This window comes from Puma concolor, chromosome C1, assembly GCF_028749965.1.
Source record: "Puma concolor isolate L17-30 chromosome C1, mPumCon1.1.hap2, whole genome shotgun sequence".
NCBI classification, from domain to species: Eukaryota; Metazoa; Chordata; class Mammalia; order Carnivora; family Felidae; genus Puma; species Puma concolor.
The window spans coordinates 203415450-203440283 of NC_141674.1; the positions used below are offsets into that span (position 1 = coordinate 203415450).

The following is a 24834-nucleotide window of genomic DNA, read 5'->3' on the forward strand; positions in this document are numbered from 1 at the left end:
TAAATAACTATTTGTGGCCTGTCTCTTATCTTGCAGTAGGTTCTTACATGGAAAAAAAAATCCTCATTTAAAGAAATTTAGTGCCTTTGAGAGCATGAGAGGGGTTTTAAAAAGATGCAATCTTCTTAAATAAGATCTCCATTCAAAGAACCAGTGGCCTTTATTCCCGGCTGTCTATGACGTTTGATGTGCCCGAAATCTAGAATCCCAGGGCTGGAAGGAACCTTCAATGCCATCTTATCCAAGGGGTCACAGATTCACAAAAGGTTCTTAGAATACAAACCAAGTGCTTGACACTTCCCTTATAATTTTGTTGTCTGGGGCCACACCTCTGTCCTGTCCACCAGGAGATGGAAGCAGTTAATGCTTTTCTCAGGCTGTGTTAGCCCTTCACACATTTGTGCGGACCATTCCAGAGATTCAGCCGCAGGTTACTGATTCCCCATGGCAGGTTTCTCAATGGTGGCACCATTGATATTGTGACCCCAGTATTCTTGGTTGTAGGTGGCTGTTCTGGGCACTGGATGTTTAGCGGCATCTCAGAACTCTGCCCACTAGAGGCCACCAGCACTCCTTCCCAGCCCCTCAGGGGGAGGGTATTTGGGGTGAAAGAACAGCTTGCACGCGGGGCATGGAACAGCATGTTGTGTTCCCAGAAGAGGACCGTTCGTAGGAGCTGGAGCTTAGAGTCCCTGGTGAGAAGTCACAAAAGTGGAAACACCGAACTTGAACTTTCAGCAGCTCCAGTTTCAGATCCCTGGACTGTACTCTCCCTTCCAAGAGCCCAGCCTACACTGGGCTCCTAAGATCGTAACTGCCACGGCCCTAACCCAAGAGCTTGCATCCACGTGTGTTGGGTGGGGAGGCTGCCTGCCCATGAAAGGTAGATCGACACTGACAGGAGATACTAAATGTTCCGCCAAATAGAGAAGCTCCCTATTAGTAGCCATGGCTTCCGGCCTTCCCGGCGTCCCAGTGGCCCTTGCCACCAAACTGGCCTGCCCTCCTTCTCAGCCTCTTGTGCTAGCCCTGCAGCCTCGCCTCTGTCACCCATGCCCTCCTGGGTCCCCCTGCGCGTGACAGAATCACAGCAAAATAGCCACGGATCTATAGCGGTACATTTTCCCCATCTGTCGCTGCGCCTTGTCTCCATATGAGCCCTCGCTATCCTCACTCGGACCCTGCCCAACTCAGGCGCTGTCCACGTGAGCAGGGGACACAGCAGATGACCTCTGGAAGGCCCTTCCAGCTGACATATCTGATTCTATGTCACTGAGGAAACTGAAGAGAGGAAAATGTTTATTAAAATCAGTGAGATCTAACAAGGGGGTGGAGACGGGGGGAGTGCCTAAATTCCAGCACTCTCCCCATGGAGAGAGGGTGGAAAAACCCAGGCCTTCCTGCCTGGACATCATCAGATCCCAGCCTCCCCCAAAGCCAGAAATCAGTGGAAACGTATATATATTTTAATACACCCTCATTACCAATAAAAGTAGTGTTACATCAATACAGGGGTTGGTTGAAATGCGTCCCAACTGCGCTAAACGGGGAACGCATCGAAACGCCTATAATAATATCATGCAAGGCAACCCTCTGCCAAACGTGGACGGAGGGGAATTCACACTGCCAGAGAAAATCTGTTCTCCATCAGTGCTTCAATATTTGAGGAAGCCGGGGACATTTTTCTGCGATTGAAGCAAATTGCCAGCTGCCAATACTATGATTTAATTCCCTTTTCTCCCCCCTCTCACTTGAAACAATTGCCAGAGGCCTTTGGTGGGCCGTGAAGCCCCTGTGAGTCACCCACCTTGTACCTAAATGGAAGGAAGGGACGTGCCGGGAGATGAGGAAGAGAAGGGGGGGAGAAGCAGGCAAAGAGGAAGGGTGGTGGCAACGGGAAGCGAGAGAAGAAAGGAATGAGGGGAGCAAGGGGGGAATGGGGGGGAAGAGAATGAGGAGGAGAAGGAGGAAGTGCAAAGAAAGCAGCAAAGTGAGGTGGGGAAGGACAGAGAAGAATGAGAAGGATGTGGGTGAGGAAAGGTGAGGAGAGGGAAAATCACAGCCAGAGAACGGACAATGCCAAAGTCAGACGTGAAAGATCCCAAAGACCGTACAGCTCAGTCTCCTCTCGGGAGGGAAGCATTTGCCCAAGGCCACGGAGCTCAGAGGGAAAAGCAGGCCCTCCCGACTCCGGTCCAATGCTGTCCACCCTTCAGCAGGCAGAGAGCAAGGTGAGCAGAGGGGAATTAAGAGGAAAAACATGAGGGGTTCCTGGGTGGCTCAGTCGGTTAAGCATCCAACTCTTGGTTTTGGCTCAGGTCATGATCTCATGGTTCGTGGGTTCGAGCCCTGCATCAGGCTCTGACAGTGAGGAGCCTACTTGGGATTGTCTCTCTCTCCTTCCCTCTCTGGCCTCCCCACCTCTCTCTCTCTCTCTCTCTCTCTCTCTCTCAAAATAAATAAATAAACTTTTTTAAAAAGAGAAGATGAGAGCCTATCTATGTGCATATCTGCCTGCAGCATTCAGCTTCTTCATCACCCACATCGTCTAATATAATCTAACATTCCAAAATCTTATGTGATCTAATGTTCATAGTGTCCTGACTGTTAGGTCCTAGAAGCTTCTCATGAAATGTTCCCAAGACCTTGAGGACACTATGTGCTCCCTCCTCAAATCATAAATGGTAGAATCCAAGCCTCTCAAGGCCTCTGGCTTCCCAAGGTGGTAGGGACACTGACAAGACCCACCCTTGCATGCCTGGAAATCCCAAACTCCAACGGGGCTGTTCCAACTTTGGAAGCCCCATCAGGCCCTCAGAGATGAGGGTCTTTCTGGCTCAGGCATTAGTTACCAGTTTTCAGTCTTGTCATTTCGTTAATAGTATTATGCCACTGTTGATTTATTTTGACGATGGTTCTATGGTTGTGTAAGACATTATTTGGGGAAGCTGAGTTAGAGATACGTAAGACCTTTCTGTATTACTTTTGTAATTCCAGTAAAATTCTTTTTTAAAAAATCCTTCATCATGATTTCAAAGGCCAGATTTGAATTTAGAAGTGGCTGTAAGTCCCTGGGCCCCAGCCTCTGGACTCTGGCCAATGGCTCACCTCTCTTCTCTTCCCTCCTCCGGCTCCTTCCCTTACAAGGAGACACATGTGGATGCTGTTGGTTGCTTGCCCAAGCTCAGGTGCCAGCCCCCTGCTCCCGCAAAGAGCCTCTCCTTTGCTACCCCCAGGGCCTAGGAACACGCACCGTGACTGTGCCATCCACCCTGCGAGGACAGACCCAGCGAAGGCTCAGGGCCATTCGAGCAGGGAATTTCAGAGTCTGAAAGAAGGGGTGAACCACAGGCTCCAGGGAGGCCCATCCTTGGCATCGCCCCCTGAGAAGGGGCGTGGGAAGAGAACTAGAGGTTAAAGATGCCTTATCAGCTTTCTCTGTCTCCATGAAGACAGTGTGAGTGTCAGTGTAAGAAGGCAGGTCCTATACATTCAGATCCTAATCAGACACCCCAGCCCCGCCCCCCTAGCCCCTTTCAAGAAGCATCCCCAGAGTCACTCCACCCCCAAACACGGGGAGGCGTGCCCTTCTCGATTCCATATCACCCCCCTGAACTCCTAATGATTCCCTGATTACAATTATTTGTGTTCAACCTGTGTCTCCTCCACTAGACTGAGAATTTCTCAAAGGCAGGGATCGTGTCTCATACATCTCCACACTCCCAGCCCCAAGTCTGGCGCAAAGATGGGCTTTCTTAATGGATGGCTGCGTTGTTCTATCCTCCAGGGAGCAGGAGAGCATAGCAGAGGGGTTAGAAGATTATATTGCCTGGAATCATGCAATTCTGAGTTCAAATTCTGACTCCCACACTTAATTGCTACGTGACCGTGCAAAAGTTATTTGATCTCTCCGAGGCTTAGCTTCCTCATCTGAGCTGTCAGAATGAAATGAGGCAATGCTGTTGAAACACTTGGCAGAGCCCCTGGTATTCAGCAAGCGCTCAATAAATGGGATGGATGGTAAGATCAGGCTGCCGGTATCATGGGCTGGTCCGTGGATGAGCCGGTATGTTCATACCTCAGTAGCTGCCTCACGGTTATCTTTTAAGTACAGGGAGAGCATAAGCAGCAAAGACGCACCCCACACACTCCTGAAAGAAATCACCCAGGGTTCCTCGGGGCCCCAGCAGCCGGGTCAGCGGTCTGTCTCTGTAAACTCAGGCCAGAGCAGCACCGCAGCCCTCTTAGCCCGCTGCCGACTGATGGAGCCCCAGACACTTTCCACAGAGCTGACACTCCATAATCTCTGGTGAAGGCCGTCGTATTTCAGGGTGGCTGGTGACAACGCTGAGACACATCGGGAGCTGACAAACAAGAAAAGATTGTTTTCAAGAGATCAACACATCAACACCTGTTAGTCAAAACTCACTAACTCCAGCAGCCCTTGAATGCCAAGAAGAAGAAAAAAAAAGACATAAAAGATGGATCCCTGGATGGTAGTAAAAGAGACTGAGGTCTCAGAGCAGATGGCCATGGGGGAGAGAGGGTAGCAGTCCCCATGGGGGTCCAGGAACAAGGTCAAGGAAACTGTGGCGACTGAAAGCAAGACTGAATCAATCCCATTGCGATTACAATGACAGAAAGCAGAAGGAATAAGAAAGTAAAGGGTAAACTCAAATCAAACCCCACATTTTTTTTTTTTTCAACGTTTTTATTTATTTTTTTTGGGACAGAGAGAGACAGAGCATGAACGGGGGAGGGGCAGAGAGAGAGGGAGACACAGAATCGGAAACAGGCTCCAGGCTCTGAGCCATCAGCCCAGAGCCTGACGCGGGGCTCGAACTCACGGACCGCGAGATCGTGACCTGGCTGAAGTCGGACGCTTAACCGACTGCGCCACCCAGGCGCCCCTAAACCCCACATTTTTTAAAAGTCTTTAAGAAAGTAAAATGGAAGCAAATTAAAATTACATATAAGAGTTTCGCTGGATAAAGTGCGTGTCTGAAATACAAAGTCAAACGGTTACAGATGTAACTAAGTGTAGACATTCAGGGTCTAGCTCTGGGGCAGCAAGGCAGCGGTGTTCTGGAAAAGCCCATCTTTCTTTATCATCCCCCTCCCCACCAACGAAACTCTGATTTGTGGCGTTTGTTGGTTTCCATGGTATGAACATTTCCACCATAGGTGATTTCAAGCTCTCGACATGCCTGTGGTTGGACTGGAGCTGGAGAGCAATTTAACAATCAGCTCCCACAAAACCAGTACAAACCACCCCCAGGACACCGGTGGAAGGGAGCATAAAGAGAAGCAAGCACACAGTAAGCAAACAGCCCGAAGGAGTCCACAAAAGTCAAAAAAAAAAAAAAAAAAAAGTAAAGAACATCAAAGACCTTTCAAGCTCTCCCCCAAAATAAATAGCCAGTCTACATTCAGATTCTGCTACCCGCTAGCAGCATGTCGTGGGAACCACCCAGATCAAAATACAGAATATTTCCCTCCATCCAGAAAGTTCCTAGGGAAATTTTAGAACCTGGCTGCAAAGACTTCGACTCTCTTACTAATGAGAGGTGAGGTCTATTTACCCTCGCTCTGAAGCTGAGCAGGCCTATGACTGCCTTGACCAATAGCTACAGCGGGAGCGACACTGTCCCATTGCCAAGGCTAAACCAGTAAGGACCATGCAGCTTCTCTCTTATTTCTGAATACTCCTTCTCAATTTCCTGAGCACCAAGGATAAAGTCTGACCACCTGAGGTGGCCATGGTGGAAGGGCCACACGTAGGTGCTCCGGTCAACAGGATATGTGAAGAATCCATCTTGGGCTCTTTTTTTTAAAAAAAATTTTTTTTCAACATTTACTTATTTTTGGGACAGAGAGAGACAGAGCATGAACGGGGGAGGGGCAGAGAGAGAGGGAGACACAGAATCGGAAACAGGCTCCAGGCTCTGAGCCATCAGCCCAGAGCCCGACGCGGGGCTCGAACTCCCGGACCGCGAGATCGTGACCTGGCTGAAGTCGGACGCTTAACCGACTGCGCCACCCAGGCGCCCCTCCATCTTGGGCTCTTAAGACAAGTCTGGGCATCAGTGCCACACAGAAAAGAAGACTCACTCAGTCTCGCCTAGCCTGAACTCCTGTCCCACAAAATTGGGGATAGAATGAGTTGGTTGTTGTTCTAAGTCACTGGGTTTTGGGGTAATTTGTCACCCAACAATAGAAAACTGGGAATGGTTTATGAATTGCCCTTCCCAGTCAAGCATCTTCCCTCCTACTCTGATGTTATCGTCAGAGATTAACTCTGGCTGCCCTCCAGCTTTACATAAATAGAATCTTCCGGTATAAACTCTTTCTGACTGGCTTCCTCCTCTCAGTTTACTGTTTCTGACAATCATCCATGCTGTTTTTGTCAGTGACTTTTTTATTGCCAAATAGTATTCCATGTTATTAATATACTACAACTTATTTACCTCATATCTTTTCTTATTTTTTTTTAACATTTATTCATTTTTGAGAGACAGAGTGTGAGTGAGAGAGGGGCAGAGAGAGAGGGAGACACAGAACCCAAAGCAGGCTCCAGGCTCTGAACTGTCAGCACAGGGCCCATTGTGGGGCTCGAACTCACGGACTGAGAGATCATGACCCGAGCCGAAGCTGGACGCTCAACCAACTGAGCCACCCAGGTGCCCTTACTGACCTCATATCTTGTGGAGAGACACTGGGTTGTTCCCAGCTTGGGGTTTTTACTAATAAACCTGTTATTGAACGTTCCCAGGCAAGTCCTTCTCAGACACAAATTTACATTTCTCTTCGGTAAATTCGTAGGGGTAAAATCACTGGGTTGCAGAGTAGGTATATGTTGACATTTATTGGAAGACGTCCATTTTCCAAACCGGTGACAGCATTCTATATTACCACCGGCAGCTTGTGGGAGTCCCAGGCATTTCACACTCTTGCCAACACTTAGTATTGTCATTTTCAGTTGAGCCCTTCTAATGTGTGTACAGTAAGACCTCTATTAATTTATTTGCCTTTCCCTCATGACTAATAATACTGAGCATCTTATTGTCCACCTGGATACTTTTGTTTGCGAAATGCCCACTCATCCTGTGCTTGCTTGTTTATCTATTTGTTTGTTTTAATTCCATTGTAATTAACACAACATTTTCTTTTGTTTCTGCTATACAGTATAGTGATTCTATATTCTGAGTTGTAAGAGCGCTTTGGGTTTTCTGGATACTGGTCTTTTGGCAAATGCTTTCTCCCATACTATAATTTGTCTTCCCACATTCTTTTTTTTTTTTTTTTCAACGTTTATTTATTTTTGGGACAGAGAGAGACAGAGCATGAACGGGGGAGGGGCAGAGAGAGAGGGAGACACAGAATCGGAAACAGGCTCCAGGCTCTGAGCCATCAGCCCAGAGCCTGATGCGGGGCTCGAACTCACGGACCACGAGATCGTGACCTGGCTGAAGTCGGACGCTTATCCGACTGCGCCACCCAGGCGCCCCTCTTCCCACATTCTTAATATCTTGTGATGAGCAGAAATTTGCTTTTTAGTTTTGATGAGATCCAAACTTTCAAATTTTTTGTAGTTATTAACTTTGTGGTCTGCCTAAGAAATCTTAGCCTACCCCAAGGTTTCAAAGGTATTCTCCTCTGTTGCCTCCTAGAAGCTTATTGTTTTAGCTTCCGCATATAAATATATACTGATTTCAGGGACTCCTGGGTGGCTCAATTGGTTAAGCATCTGACTCTTAACTCACGGTTCATGAGTTCGAGCCCTGCATCAGGCTCTGTGCTGACAGCACGAACCCTAATTAAGATTCTCTCCGTCTCTCTCTGCTCCTCCTCCACTTGTGCTCTCTCTCTCTCTCTCTCTCTCTCTCTCTCTCATTCTTTCTCAAATAAACAAACATTTAAAAATAAATAAATAAAAATAAAAAATAAAAAAAACAAATATAAATAATAAATAAACAAATAAATAAATAAATAAACCCATTTCAAATTAACTTTTATTTTTGGTATGAGTTAGGGACCAAGAGTTTCTTTTTATCATATATATATATATATATATATATATATATATATATATATATGTATGTATATGCATACACACACACACACACACACACACACACACACACATCCAGTTTCTCCAGTACCATCCACTGAAAAGAACCTCCTTTTCCCCCATTGAACTGCATTGGTGCCTTTGTTGAAAAACAAGTCACCATTTATACATGGGGCTATTGTCTATATCTTTCCAAAGCTGATTTATCTGTCCAGGTGCCTGAAATTCCAGCATTAGAGACAATTTTCTTTGTAAGTTGCATGATTTGAGTCTTTACAGTTCCAAATACCTGTCCATGGTACAACAAATTAAGCCCTGTTCCAATGTATACCTTGGGTCCTGGCTTTCATTAAGTCCCAGTTAGTAGAAATGCCCTGGGCCAGAAGTTAGAAGAGCTGGATTACAGAAAGTTCCAATTCAGCAAACATCCAGAGGACCCTCCCTCTGCCAAGCAGGATGCTTGGGTGTGTTGGGGTAGAAGAATGAGAAAGAATAAAAAACACATTCCCTGTCCTGAAGGACTTCACAGCTGGGCTACAGATCGTATGACTTGAGACCCCCTTCATTGACCCTATGCCCTACAAAGAACCCTGGAACCCAGAATGGAGAATATGATTTGGAGGGTTTTTTGTTTTACTCCACTAGCAGTTTCAGGAATTTTAAGACATTCTAGTCAGTTCTCTACCGGGCCTCATGAGCCTTAAGTTTTTCCACTGTCGAAGAAAAATTAAAAATGTCCTCATCCCTGAGATAATTCATATAAAGTGCTTAGCTCTGAATTTGACATCATGATTGCTTAATAAATTAGCTGTTGTGATGATGATGATGTTCATTCTTCCCAGGGCTGTGATGAAAATAAAGTTGTAAGGACACAAAATCTCAGGGTTGGAAGGAAACTTCCCTCTGGAGGTCCATGGTTAATTATCAGAAACGCCTGGAGATCTTATTAGAAAATACCAATCTCCAGGCACTACCCCGGGATTCCATTCTTATTCTCTAGGTGAGGCCTGGGAACCTGTATTTGAAAGAAAAACCTCCAGATATTCTATGATCAACCAAGTTTAGAGACCACTGACCTCCAGCCATAATTAAAAAGGTGGGGATGGGAGGATGCCTAAATTGTCTTAGAAATGCTGTTATTATACACACATAATTGGTTAATTAGAAAAAAAGTGGCTGTAGTTCTCAAATACTTTCCAGAGAAACAGCTAGCACCCGGCAAACCCAGGGAAAGACAGGGCACAAGATAGGACAGGGGCTGAAGAGGGAGGTGGTTGGATGCCAGAAACACATTTCAGCTATTTCACAATTTTACCTGGGGCCAGGCCCTACGTAAGACCCAAAAACAATTTATATCAAGTTGGTGATGGATTAAACCAACAGGTCTGTTAGCCAATTCAAACTCTAAGAGAAAAAAAATAAATAAATAAATCAGAGCCAAAAACTAATTGAGTGCAAGATAAGACAAGCTGATATTGCAAACTCCTTGAAAAATGATTTTAAGGAACAGTAGCAAATTTCAAATTCTGACTGAGGCATGGTGACCCAGCAGGACTGCTGAGAATCGGGACATCTCTGGAGTTGTGCAAATCCTACAGATGGCAGGCCAAAGAAAATTGATTTCAAGATTGCTGATGGAACAAAGCCGGGAGGGCCTGGGACGGGTTTTGTCTGCAATAAGATTTTCCCTGGGTCACTCAGATTTCTCTTTCTTTTCCGAATTTCAGGGTGGGTGAGCAGAGGCCTACAGCACAGGAAGCAAGGAATAAAAGGTCTGACTGGGAAGAACAAAGTGGGATGAAATCCCATAGGTCACAACTGAGACCAAGAAGCAGAATGATCCCACCCCAAAATCTCCAGGGAGGACACTCACAAGCACACGGTCTCATGGTACAGGAGGAAGAACTCTGGGCTGGGATGCAGGAGGCCTTGCTTCAGCCAGTAGCAACCAGAGTGACCTTGGGTAAGCCAATTCCATTCCCTTGGCCTCAGTTTATATATTGTCACTGGTCACCAACCACCAGATCCTATCATCGTGTGACCCCTAAGTTCCTCTGAACACTGATGGCTTTTTTTCTGGTTCCCTAAGACTTGCTGAGAGATTAGGGAGCCCACTGAGATCACCAAGAATTTCTTGGTCGCAGAGCTTCTCCCACTTGTCCTCATATCCACTTGTGCTTCTCAGGGTAGGTGACTGAGCCCACACTGGACTCAGCGGCATGTTTCTGGGGAAGAGGAGGTTCCGTGAGTCTCCCGCCCAGCAGCAGCCCCCACCAAACCTGAGTAACAGATGGCCTCAGAAGCACTGCAGGGGTCTTGGCTAACACTTCCCCTCCCCAGCCTCAACCCCAGTTTCCATCATCACTTCCTCATCTGGACTGGGAAAAGGGAGCCTTGTCCTCCAAGAATACTTCCGCTCTAGAAAAAAGAGAAAGATGAGAAAAGCCAAAGGAGCCCTCTCCGCATGTCCAGAAGGCCAGTAACATAAAGCGTATTTCCTCTTACAGTCTTAGGCAGACTCTAGAAGGGCAAGTCCACAGTAAAAGGAAACCAGAATATTTGCCAGATGAGCTCGAATTTTTATCTTTGGTATGCACATTAAGGAGAATTATCTTTGAGAGTCACATATGGCACTAATATTCTCTCTCCTTTTCTTACACACACACACACACACACACACACACACACACACACACACACTGTTGGCACCACACCCTAGGAGAACACCGAAGCCCAAGAATATCCCCTAACAGAAGTTGGTGAAGAAGTTGATCTTGTTCCTTTAAGTGTTTTCCCTGCCTTATGTTAATGGTTTCATGGTGGGGTGACATCTTAAAGAGTCTTATTAGTGACTAGGCTGCCCACGTGACTTCCTAAGCCATATCACCTTTATGAAAAATAGCAAAACTGGCTTCTTCAGTTGACTCCCTAGAAATGGCAAGTCCTCCTGACCCTCCCTTCCCATAGAAAGCGTGCCACCATCTTGAGGGCTGCAGCGGAAGCTCAAATGAAACGTAATCATAGTGACTGTGATCATGATGATGTGGATGGTCAGTCTAAACTAGCATTTCAGAAGAAGCACCCTTTAGATACCCTTCCGTCCTTGAAAACGTTCCTGTCTTTCCTTGGGTCAAGCTCAATGCCACATGTTGGTTGGGACAAAAGGCAGAGCGGCTCCGTACTTTGAGACTTGGGGCCCTCCATTGCCAGGTCACCAATTTGACTCACCCAAGGAGACCTGAGGTCTTATCCAGCCCCACCTCCAGTGCCTGGCACAATGTAGGCATGCAAATGTTTATGGAACAGATTTTCAAGTTCAAGGTGATGGCTGATTGTTTGTACACATCAGTGCAACAAAATTTCGTAAGTCGTTAAGACATAGTCTGATTTAACCTGCACAAACAGATACAAAGACAACCGAGCCAAGAATAGATTTCTAACAGAGCTGCCTAGTGCTTTTGTCCCTTTCTTAAGAACAGAGTTAGAGTATTTTCTCTTGTTTCTAATTTGAGTCTTCTGACTATTTTATGAGCCCACTTTCCCCGTTTGAGGGAGGAAAGAGGATTCCCTGGTGAACGGAGAAGAAATCATCCAAACTGCTACCATTAAAACAATTCATAGCCCAGAAAAACATACAGAATTCCTCAGGCTATATTTCCTGTAACTTGTAAAATGTCTGTAGGCCCAATCTTCTACAATTACTTATTTTCTCATACTTTGAGAGATAAGGCCCCCAAATCCCTTTTTATAGTCATAAGCCAATTTGATGTATTCCTGAGGTCTCAAAACCTCAAATCCGCTATTGTTGGTAATGAACCCAGAGGCTCCTCTACCAATAGGGGTCTATCTGTACAGGTCACTTCCTCAAGGTGTGCATTCTTGTCCAGGAAGGACAGGACTCACTGTATACCAAGCATGAGCATTGTGTATTTGAAATATTTGACATTTTTTCAAATAAGAATTCAACCAGTTAACTTCCGCGGGAATATTCCACAGCCAATATTCTTCACGCGATAACACCCAAATGGCCATACGGGATTTAAATTGCTGGAGCTTGGTGCAAGACGACCCCCCCCCCCCGCCCCCACCCATAAGGGTGAAGATTGTGCACGCGCACAGGAAATTTTTCCATTCTAGACTTCCCGGAAATGCCAAGACCTATTTGGTCCTCATCTTAAGTAAACTGAATTACAAGCTGGAAATATATCAGTTTCTTGAAAAAGGAGGTGTGCTAAGTACATTCCATCCCCAGATCAAATTAAAGCTTACTCCAAAGTGATCTTTTGTGCACCCCGAAGCTCATCTGAGTTTCTCTGCAGCAAGAACAGATTTTTCTCGATGGGAAAAGGCCCTTTTACAGACACCTAGCCCTTCCTCCGAATCATGTGTGTTTCCCCTGAAGATTTTGTTTATTTTTACAATTTGAGGGATTATTAAACTGATATATATATATTTTTTTATTTCTTCGGTTTCCTCCCCTCCCCTCTACCTCTCTGCGAGCCCTGAAGGAGAAACTGATTCTCAAAGGCCAGAGCGACGAGGCAGTTTGAGGAAAGTTCTTTGGACTTTGGAGAGTATGCCAAGCACTGGGAGAATTGGAGAGAAATGTCACAGGGTAAGAGTCACAGGTGACTACAATGTGTGGTCAGTGGGCTTCACCTGCCTGCACTTCTGTTACCTGAGCTATCACAGGAGTGCAGGAGCCCTCTAGAAACCAGTCCTTCTCTGAGGTAGATCATTTATAGGCACCATACAGAGCCAAATAGGGCCAACATCCCTTGGCCATGTTTGATTGTTTTCATCATTTTGGTCCTTTGGGTGGTTTTAAAATCTGTTTTGGGGGGGTCGGGGGGAGCTGGGTGGCTCCGTCGGTTAAGCGTCTGACTCTTGACTTCGGCTCAGGTCATGATGTCACGGTCGTGAGATCGAGCCACACGGTGGACTCACACTGGGTGTAGAACCTGCTTAAGATTCTTTCTTTCTCTCTCCCTCTACCTCTCTCCCCTGCTTGCGCTCTTGCTCTCTCTCAAAAAAAGAAAAAAGTAATAAAATCAAATCTGTTTTCAAATCTTTCCAACTTACCCATTTCTAAAGTTGTAAATGTCAACAATAGAGATTCAATTCCATTCAACAAATCACATATATGTAACTTGACTGACTAGCATCTGAGATCTTCTCTACTGAAGTATGAACCCTGAAGAATGCGAGCATGGCTTTCATGTCTGTACCTGCAGATCATAGCCCAGTGTCTGGCCCATAGCAGGTGCTTAACGCAGATGGTTTAGTGAATGACCAGAACAATGAATGAAGGCTCAACATAGACCCACCACTAGCTAGGCAGACCTTGGGTAGAAGAAAGGAAGGGAAAGAGAGAGGGAGGAAGGGAGATAAAGGGGGGGGGGATCTAAAAAAAGATAAAAAAGAGGGGCACCTGGGTGGCGCAGTCGGTTAAGCGTCCAACTTCAGCCAGGTCACGATCTCGCGGTCCGTGAGTTCGAGCCCCGCATCAGGCTCTGGGCTGATGGCTCAGAGCCTGGAGCCTGTTTCCGATTCTGTGTCTCCCTCTCTCTCTGCCCCTCCCCCGTTCATGCTCTGTCTCTCTCTATCCCAAAAATAAATAAACGTTGAAAAAAAAAAAGAAAGGAAAGAAATAGCAGCATAATACACAGTCCTGGTTGTCCCAGAGAGATAAGACTTTCCTGCATGAAATAATTGGGAAACGATAAGATTCAATGTGTGTATTTCCCTCCACTGGAAGAAAAATGAGTCAGATGAAAGAGAGAACTTGAGCTTTCACAGGCAGAAAAAGAACATGTGTGTGAGGGGAGCGGAGGGGAGGACGGGGGAAGGAAGGTAAAGACACACAGTCTACTGCCAGGGAAGAAAGGACTGCAGCTCTGATTTTGCCAGGTCAGCCATCTCTAGTCATCAAGCTCACTTAATTGCTGTAGTCTGGACTCCTTTTTGCCTGAGTAAACGAAACCTAAAAGACTTTTAGAGTTTATACCCTTGTTTTCTTAGCTCTTCTGAATGTGCTGTCAGCCAAAGGCATCGGCCGCACCCCTCTCTTTCCACACTCTCCGGGGGTTTGTTCTGTTTATCAAGCAAACAACTGGTTTGCAGCGAAGACTATCTCCAGCCTTGGGGAAGCTGCCCTGTTGGCTTGCTAACCTGTTTGAGGAGCTGACAAAATCCACGTTCTCTGTAGGAATCCTCAGAAGCCATACAAGTTCCTTCAGGCTCCTCACTCTTCACCTTGTTGGATAATCAATCCATCCCCTCCCCAAGGTGAAGGACGATACTGACGAGATCCCCTTCCCAGTACTCGCCTTGGCCTCCTCGCTGTCATGGCCACGTTGTCAACTTAATTCCATCGCTAGATCATGAAAGTTTTGCTACATGTTGATAGCAACCCCACCCATTTGACTTGCACTTCTTAGATTACATGCTGAGTGTAAGGCATTTCTGTCAAACATCTAGAAACCTATCAAATGTCGCAAAGTAGGCATGCATGTGCTTATGCACAAACACATACACACACACAAACACAACCTGAAAAATCCCATTCCTCACAGGATTCTGAAGTCCTTCTTCTCCCCAAGAAGCCCTTGCATGCTGCATAGGGCTTATGCTTCTATGCCCCAGAAGCCGCTTTGAGAGAAACTGCTTTGAAAATTGAGCAAACCAAAAAGATGGTGAAAGGGAGGAAGGTCGCCTTGTGTAGATTAAAAGAGAAGTCGTGTTCCAGTTAAGTGCCTACATATTTTGTCATTGTCTAGATTGATTGTGACATTCCAGTAACACAAATACATTTATCTTTGAGTCCTATGTAATGTATATATAAATCTTACATATTTGTTCAACATTTACTGCCATTATTTATAATGGTCTGAGAGCACTGCAGATGTTAGGCTGATGCTATCTGTTTTACATCAAAATCTTCTAGAAGGTAAAAACCCAACGCTGAGCAACAATTCCAGACACAGAGGTTTTCAACCCCAGCTACGCATTAGATCCATCAGGAAAAAAAAATTTAATATTGATTGCAGGTTCCTCCCCAGAATTTCTGAATCTGGATCTCCAGGAAGGAGTCTTAGACTCTGGTTTTAACCACATTCCTTGGTGATATTTAGCCACCATCTCAGCCCTGACACAAGTAGCAGAATCAGGACTCAACAGCCTAGCAAATGCAGCTGCGATTATTAGCAGGGTCTTCTAGATGGAACAGCATCTGCCAGCCCCCAGATCTCTCTGAAGTCAGTACTCCCCAGGACCTGTGAGAATAAGGTGAGGGAAACCCTGCATTCCTGGGGAGTGGAAGGGACCTCAGAAAAGACATTTCTTGAGTGAAGACCCCAAAAGATCTTCATGGTGGGCATCAGCTCATGCTGCTTCTTTCAATAGTGTGGACCTCTTCCCCTACCTCACCCTTCTTAAACTGTCCTTCCAGCTGCAGGCTTCCTGTGGATATGAGGGAAACATGAAATACTGAAATATCACTCAGGATCACTCCAGAGACACCCCCCGAAATATGTTCTGAAATTACCTTTTCTGCTGCTTGCTCCGATTCAACATTTACCCAGGCGGTAGCTTGTCACCTTTTCTCCATCCCCCAAAGACACGTTGCTCAAGCTACTGCCATCAGCAGTGAGGACTATTGTGAACCTAACATAAGCCTCTTCTCATTTCCTGCTGCATCATAACACCCAGGAGAAGCCCAGAGGACAAATCCCTGCCCCCTGCCCCGACACCCTTCATAGTCCCCCTATTTCTGGACATTCAAAGAGTAGATGAGATGGATTCTGGGAATCCTTCCAGTTCTCACTTCTTTCTCCTCTACTCTGGCAACATTCGTCTCTTGTTCTCTGCTTTGCTTTTTTCTGCACTTGTCCCTTGGTACGCTGTGCAGACCATCAGCAGATCCTAAAATGCTATCCCTTAGCAAAGCAGAAACAGCTCAGTAGTGATGCTAACCTGACCTCGTGCTGGGCTTCCAGACCCTCTCCTCTTTGAACCTCCTTCAGAATCTGCCAATCCAGGGACACAAACTCTTGTCTCTGAGTTCTTTATAGCTGTGGTTCATCAGCATCCACAAGGTCATTGACTGCCCTTGCCCATGACCTGCAGCTGTATTTGTTTGCAGCTTTAAATAGTACTGGCTTCTCCTTCTAAACAATTGCTTCCCTGCCCCATCTCCCACCCACCACTCCTCATCCCTCAGCCCTGGGTCAGCCAGTGGTAAATCAAGGGCAAGTACAAAACAAATTTGCAGTTCTCCTTCCTGCCCCAGGTCTCTCTTACTGCTAATTTGTTCCAGATTTTTCCTTAATACTCAGATATTTGTATTTGAGATTCCTGCCTCCAGATGTATTAGTTTGTGTGGTTCCAGGCCAGACTTTAAGTTCCTGTCTCTTCCCACCAAGAAAGGATCTCTAAATCTAGAAAGTTCTGTCCTGGAATTTTTGCTGTTGTCCACCAGCAGCTCCTATTCCAGAATCCACACATGGCTTGGAGAAGAGGTTGGGCAGGGGTGAAGCTCTGCTCTTCAATGGTTCAGGCTGCAAATATCCAGCCAGTCCACCCCACAACACATACCAATATTGGCAACCAATGTCGTGGTCGCTACCACCCCTCCTTCTGACCTTCGCTTCAGCAGAGAACTGGCCACAGTGCCTCCCAAAATAATCTGCACACAGCTTAAGTTGAAATTTACTAGGAGTCCTATCACATTTTTTCCTAAAATTCTAAATCCATAACATCTACGGAACTCCTTTTATCCAACTATTGAGCAATTCTATGGATGGAAAAAGAACAGTGGAAATGAAGACCAACCCATCTTCCATCCACCCATTAGGGTTTCTATGTCTTCTCTTTTTGTTTTTCTGAGGCACGGGTCTACCAGCCAGGCCTTTGCTCTTTGCCCGTTGTGATCCCAGTTTGGTTTTCCACAAGCGCTCTGGTGCGTACAGAAGTGATCACTTGCCTCGACGAGCACTGGGTGTTGTAGATAAGTGATGAATCACTGAATTCTATTTCTGAAACCAATATTGCACTATATGGTAACTAACTAAAATTTAAATTCAAAAAAAAAAAAGAAGAAGCAATCATGATTGATTAGAGCTCCAAACATTCACCACGCTCTTGAAAATTAATGATGCCCCCCAATTGCCATACTCCCTGTTTCCCAGAGTCTTGATGCCAAATGCATTTACCCATTAGGTATTCTCTGAACTATAGCACTCAAGGAAAGGCCTGTGGTTCTGGGGGTGTGTGAAAAAGTGGCTAAACTGCACTGACTACCCATCTCCCCCATGTGACACCCTACGGGGCTCCCAGTTCCTTTGTACTAAGCTAAATATGAATCCCTTTAGCTAAGAACATGAAATCCAGCCATACGGCAGTTTTAGAAGAAAGAAAGCACAACGAATCCAGTCACTACCATGTCACAGATTCTGAAAGTTGGGGAATTTCTGCTCTCTGGAATGTCAGTGGGCCAAAGTGACAAATGGATTGTTCTTTTCCATCTGGGTAGCTGGCATCATGTGGACCTAACCGGTATCTGATTCTGTTGCCTTGACAAATACTGAAATTATATAGACCGAATTTTATTAATGCAACCTCAAAGGGCTGTCCACTTAGATCATGCTGAATTTTACTGCATCAAAGACTTTGCAGAAGAAGAGGCCACCAGCTTAGAATTCTTGTTGCTGCCCAGAGAGTTTGAAGAGAGCAGTAAGGGTCCCCTAAGAAGCCAGGCCTCACATGCAGACCTCTGATACCTGCAGTGGAGCAGAACAGGCTAGCGGGCACCTTCCAGCCCATGAGAAAGAAAGACGGAGAGAGATGGAGAAACAGAGACAGAGAAGTTAAACCCAAGCCACTTGGACCCCAGGCTCAGTCGTCACACCCTAGTAACCCTGGAGCAGAGTTTAACAGGATCCAGGATGTGTCCTGAGTATTCTGGCCTAAATTCTATGGTTCACCTAATTTCCCTATGCTCATCCAAAACTTCCAAACTCATACAAAGCTGGAACTCTGGATTCTGGGCCTGTGTGAGGCCTGGAGACAAGTGGGCAACTCTGGTCTTGGGTGACCCCCCACCTTCTAGTTTGGATCCTAAATCTTGCCTGTGCCTTCCAACTTGTTTCTACCTTGCCCTCAGGACTCACTAGACAATCTCAGACTGTCCAGGGCTCCCAGGAACAAGGTTGCCTTGGTTCAGTGACCTGGAACTAGCTATTTTGGATGAAGGGCTGAGTAAGACGTGTCATACCTTTCCTGAATTCCAGTCTAAATTGTTGTTTTTAGAAGCTCACTAACAAAGAATACACAGCTGGAGAAATTTATCTCCTTTCTTCGTTTTATAATCTCCAAATTAAAAACCAGAAGTCACACGTCCAACAAGGCACCTTGGCCTCTTGACAGGGAGACATACACACACACACACACACACACACACACACACACACGCAAATTGTCCATCGTGAGATATAGAAGAGACACAGGCCTGGATGTCTAGAAACTCGGGTTCCACTACTCCTGGCTCTGACCCTACCTTGCTAGGTGACCTTGGGAACATCACTTCACCTCTCTAGGATCAGGTATTCTCTTTTAGCTTCTAAATGTGCCTGTGAAATCCAAGAAGTCACAGCCTTGCCAACCTGACCACCAACTTGGCTTAAAAGCCTGATTAGAACTTGTGTAAAATCACTCATGGCACCCCTGTGATGGTGAATTTAGGGGTCAATTTAAAGGGCATTTTTGAGGGGCGCCTGAGTGGCTCAGTCAGTTAAGGGTCTGACTTTGGCTCTGGTCATGATCTCGCAGTTCGTGATTTCAAGCCCCGCATCAGGCTCTGTGCTGACAGCTCAGAGCCTGGAGCCTGTTTCGGATTCTATGTCTCCCTCTCTCTCTGCCTGTCCCCTGTTCACACTCTGTCTCTGTCTCTCTCTCTCAAAAATAAAAAATAAAAAAATTAAAAAATGCTTTTAGGGGCCCCTGGGTGGCTCGGTTGGTTGAGGATCCAACTTGGGCTCTGGTCATGATCTCGCAGTTTGTGAGTTCGAGCCCCGCGTCAAGCTCTGTGCTGGCAGCTCAGATCTTAGAGCCTGCTCCGGATTCTGTGTCTCCCTCTCTCTGCCCCTTTCCTGCTCAGGCTCTGTCTCTCAGAAAATGAATAAATGTTAAAAAAAAATTCTTTTAAAAATAAATAAAGGGTGTTTTTGAATGAGATTTACATTTAAATCAGTAGGCTTTGAGTAAGAAGATCACCCTCCAAAATTTGAATGGGCCTCATTCAAATAGCCTAAGGCTTGAATAGAACAAAAAGAACAGCCTCCCCAAGTAATAGGGAAATCTCCAGTAGACTGCCTTCAGACTTCATCTGCACCATCAGCTCTTTCTGGGTCTCCAGCCAGCCCACACTGCAGATTTTGAGCTTTCCAGCCTCCATAACTGCATGAGCCAACTCCTGATAATAAATCTCTTCCTATAGACAAACACATCCCATTGGTTCTGTTTCTCTGGAGAACCCTTACTAACGCGGTCCCCAAGGACCCAACATCTGCCATGTACTCAGCCCCCTGGCAGTCCCTGGGGCATAGGGCTCTGTTCCCAAGGAGTACGCAACCTAGTTGGAAAGATGGGATTAACTTGGATGAAATCATGCACAAGTGGCAGAAGCCAGTTGCTGGTGCTATATCTCAGAAAAGAATTCAGAAGAAACTTCGAGGAGATGCCCCTTGTGCTGGACCTCTAGGGCAGCTGGAACTTCCCAAGGAAAAAAGGAAAAGAGGGATGACCCAAAGGTGGTGATGTGCACGGTTCCTCTCCTCCCCCTGGCCCTCCTGTCTCCATGAATGCTATCCCCACCCCTACACATGCCCAGGTCCTATGGGCCCTGTCCTTATCTCTGTCCAAGTCTCACCAAGCACTCCAGGCCTTTACTCCTTTCCCCCATAGTCAATCCTCTGTCTGGACCCTGCCCCTAAATATTAAGGAACATTCCCCTGCTTTCCAGCCCCACGGTCTCCTTCCTTGTTCAGGCTGTCATTTTTGCTCCCTTGGACCACACGTACATCCCGCATATGTCTACCCTTTCTTTACTTTTGCCCCGCCAACACTTTGCTCCCCATAAGTCAGGGTGACCCTTCAAAAGTGAACACTGGATCTCGCCTCTCTGTTTCCAACTCTTTGGGAGCTTTTCACTTCCTGCAGAACAAAATCGAATTTAGTATGGCTTCAACAGGCTGTGCCCTAGGCCATTGCTATGTCTCCATCCCCAACTCTTGCCACCCATCTTCTTTTACTTACCAAACAGCTCTCGGGTCCTCAGAAATAGCATCTTTCCCACCAGGCTGTTGCACATGCTATGCCCTCCGCCCAAAACGCTTCTCCTCTTTCTTCAGCTACTTACTACTTTCTTTGGGTCTCAGTTCTTCTATTTTCCAGGAGAAAGCCTCCCCTAACTTCTGCAGACTTGTGTGGGTGTTTCCCCAAGCTACACCCTGTTCTCCCTCAAGCATTTACCATGAATGCCAACTGACAAACTTTCTGTCCTCCCAACTAGACCTCAAGCTTTGAGAAACTGTCCAGCTCACACACCTAGGAATTCCCCCAAATACTGAAGTATGCATGATAGAGACTCAAATGTTTTAGGTATGCTAGGCCTGTCCTGAGCCCCCCAAAATACAGCAATAAACAAGCCTGTCCTCACAGACCTAACCCTTTGAAGATAAGAAACAAGCAATTGCACCACTAGGAATTTATCCAAAGGATACAAAAATGCTGATTCAAAGGGGCACATGCACCCCAATGTTTATAGCAGCGCTATCAACAATAACTAAATTATGGAAAGAACCCAAATGTCAATGTCAATGTATATCATACATACATACATACAATGGAATACTACTCGGTGATGAAAAAGAATGAAATCCTAGGGCACCTGAGTGGCTCAGTCGGTTAAGTGGCCGACTTCGGCTCAGGTCATGATCTCACAGTTTGTGAGTTCAAGCCCTGCGTCGGGCTCTGTGCTGACAGCTCATCACCTAGAGCCTGCTTTGGATTCTGTGTCTCCCTCTCCATCTGCCCCTCCCCTGCTCACGCTCTCTCTGTCTCTCAAAAATCAATAACTGTTAAAAAAAAAGAAAAGAAAAAGAATGAAATCTTGCCATTTGCAACAATGTATTATTGAGGGTATTATTGAGGGTATTATTGAGGGTATTATGCTAAGTGAAATAAGTCAGTCAGAGAAAGACAAATAGCATATGATTTCACTCATATGTAGAATTTGAGGGACTCAACAGATGAACTAGGGGAAGGGAAGGAAAAATAAGATAAAAACAGAGAGGGTGGCAAACTATAAGAGACTCTTAAATAGAGAGAACAAACTGAGGATGGCTGGAGGGGAGGTGGGTGGGGGAATGGTTTCAATGGGTGATGGGCATTAAGGAGGGCACTTTTCAGGATGAGCACAGGGTGTCATGTGTAAGAGTTGAATCACTGGGTTCTGTTCCTGAAGCCAAGACTACACTGTATGTTAGCTAACTTGAATTTAAATTTAAAAAAAAAAAGGCAAGTGAATAGTGCATCAATGCAGTTAGAGTTGTGAATAGGACCATAAGAGAAAGAGCTAGAAGGTTGTCCTAGAGCATATTGGAAGAAGGAGAGTTGAAACATCTACTTCGTTTTTTTTTTTATTTTTTTATTTTTTTAATGTTTATTTTTGAGAGACACAGAGACAGAGCTTGAGCAGGGGAGGGGCGGAGAGAGAGGGAGACACCGAATCCGAAGCAGGCTCCAGGCTCAGAGCTGTCAGCACAGAGCCCGACGCGGGGCTCGAACCCACAAACCGTAAGATCATGACCAGAGCTGAAGTCAGACACCCAACCGACTGAGCCACCCAGGAGCCCCCTGGAACATCTACTTTAGACACCAAGAGGTAGGGAAGTCGTCTCTGAGAAGCTGACCTTGAACAGAGATGGAAAGAATGAAAAAGAGCCAGTCATGCAAAGACCAGGGAAATAAAGTCTCTAAGCAGGAAAAAACCGGGTATATTCTAGGAATGTCAAAAGGTTAGGATGCCAGCAGAGAGGGAAAAGAACATATTCTTCATGCTATTAAGTCCCCTGAACCAGAGACTTAGACCGTAGCGGCTTTATCACCTGTGGGATGAGTCACTTTGAAGAGGTGGGAAAGGCACTTGGTAACAGAGGATCGCCATACAGCATTGCCTTTTCTACAAAACATGTCAAGGCCCCAAGGCCCTGCCTTGCAAGCTCAAATTCCAACGCAGTGAGATGAACCTGTTCTTATTTAAAATGTTTCATGTGCTAAAATTAATTAGCAACAAACAAAGGAATAGGAATGAGATTATTAGTGACCTTTTTTTACCTGGAGGAGGAAAGGTGAGGATGGAGAGAAGACAGAACTTCTGGTGTGCTTCCAACCATCACATCAGGATGTGTCTCTTTGAAAAGATGGGCTCTGAAGACATCCCTCGGATGAGTAGACCTCTTTCCAAGGATTCAGACTAGGGGCTTCCCTTATGGTCATGGCATCCCCAGCCACACCCTCTTTATGCCAATGCCACCTATGCACACTCGATCCGGAACACGCCCTGTCATCTGCTCCCGTTTGGTTCCGCCCTCACCCTGCCCCAGAACAATACCCATGATTGACTGTGAGTAACTGTGGATAACAGCAAGGTCACTGGAGCCAAAAACTATTTTACGTGTCCTTCTGGACAACCTGTTCTCTTGTCCTTCCATCAGAACGAGAGCTCCCTCCCTCCATTCCTCTCCTCCTCTAGCCTTCGGAGATGGTCCACATTCCTAGCTTAGGCAATACATTCTTGCTGCCCTGACACATACCACCAGCACAGGCCAGGCAGGCCATTGAGAGAGCCAAGCTACCCACCCAACACTTGGCTTTGGCCAAGGGCATCAAGCCAGGCCATGGCATCATAGCAGTCAAGGCCCCTTGATAAGCCACATCAGCCCAACTTTTAAAATTGTTAATGGCGTTGCTGATGGAATTGATGAGGGTTACATCAGTCCATATCCCTCCAAAGCCCAGATTGAATAACTTACAATTAGGACAAATCTGGTGGTTAACTCTCCCTTCTCTGTAGAGACAGCTGCTAGATTCAAAGCTGGGGTGGGTTTCAGTGAGAACAGGGTCGGTGGTTACAAAATGTGCCATAAGATAATGGGAACTTCTGGGTCCCTAAAAAAGCTCTTGGATTCAGTCCCATCACAACTCAATCACCGCTGGTGCTGGATTATTTTGAGCCAATGTCAAACGTCAATGCCTTCCATGAATACATGTCATTCGGAAAGTGCATTTAGCAACTCCTGCCCTCATGCCCTGTGCTGGACATGAAGGACAATGAGTTAAATAAGACATGTTCCCATCCTTCAAGGTCTCCATGAGGGGTGACACATTTATTTATATTAACATAAACATATTCACTTCTCTTTAGAAGGCAACTGAAATACCTCTACGTGAAGCTTCCAAAGTTGATAACTACCAAAAATATCATTGTGAACTCTAACAAGCACCCCTTCTACAGGGACAGTGATGCTGCTGCCAGCCAACTACCTATGGATTTCTGGATCATGCTAAATCGGGCTAACGTGTCTTCTCCTCCACAATGCCTTGTGTGTCATAGGCAGTTAATGGTTAATAGAATGTTATGGTTAATAGAGCTCCAGTCTCTACAGTAAAAAACGACATTACTTTTCTATTGTGATTACTAACTGTAGCATTAATATTAATAATTACATTGGAGTGCTTACTTAGGGCCAGGAATATCATTCGTGCTCTCTGTGAATTCTCTCGTTGCATCCTGACAACCCCAAGAGGTGAATCCTGTCACTCCCCTGTTTTCCTCTTGACTTTGCAGATGCAGAAACGAAGGCTGAGATTGACCTGTGTACTTCATTCCCTGCAAGGATTTCCAGGCCCTCCAGCTGAGAACTGCTACCTGGTTCAGGCTTCTCGCCTGATGAAGCCCATTCATTCAGGCTTTATTTCTTCCAGTCGGTGGCTACATTATTTTCCAAGTGGTGGCCACAAACCCATGGGCCCCAAATTATGAGGTTATTTAGTCATTCAAAGAATACCTATTCTGAATTCCCAGGTGATGAGACTACAGTGATGAAACAAACACAGGCTCTGCCCTCAGGAGGTTTTCAATCTGGGAAAGTAGATAAGAAAATGAAGAGAAATAAGACAGACAACCAGGAGCAGGCATCAAATGCACTGGACTGCCGGGTGCCAGTAGAGGTTCCAGGCTGAGATTGGCCCTTCAGCATCCCTACCTCAAGTTCCCACAGCTGGACCCTTGGCTCCAGGCCCTTAGTATGGCTCACACTTTGGAACTGCGCCCTCCTCTGGCCCATGACCCTATGACCAACCTCATTCCACCAGCACCCATGTTATCAGCATCATGGGCAAGACTATGCCAAAAATTTACTTTGTGCATCTTAGTGGAACTAAAGACCAAGAGAAAACACCCCAAGAGGGTGGCAGGGAGACGTAAGGGAGCCTGAAGAACAACTGCTTGGAACTCATTAAAAAGTCACTAGAGGGGTGCCTGGGTGGCTCAGCTGGTTAAGCGTCTGACTCTTGATTTCAGCTCAGGTCATCATGATCTCACAGTTCATAGGTTCGAGCCCAGCTTCAGGTTCTCTGTGCTAACAGCCTAAAGCCTGCTTAGGATTCTCTGTCTCCCTCTCTCCTGGTCTCTCTCTCTCTCT

The 24834-nt window shown here is 46.1% G+C and overlaps 1 long non-coding RNA gene across 1 annotated transcript in view; it reads right to left on the bottom strand.

The window, feature by feature from the left end:
- The window catches only part of LOC147578670 (uncharacterized), a 41610-nt gene extending 25464 nt beyond the window's left edge, over positions 1 to 16146 (bottom strand). Inside the window, exon 1 of the long non-coding RNA XR_015254331.1 lies at positions 16046 to 16146. This is a non-coding gene — a long non-coding RNA (uncharacterized LOC147578670). The remainder of the gene's footprint in view (positions 1 to 16045) is intronic.
- Between the last annotated feature and the right edge of the window lie 8688 nt (positions 16147 to 24834).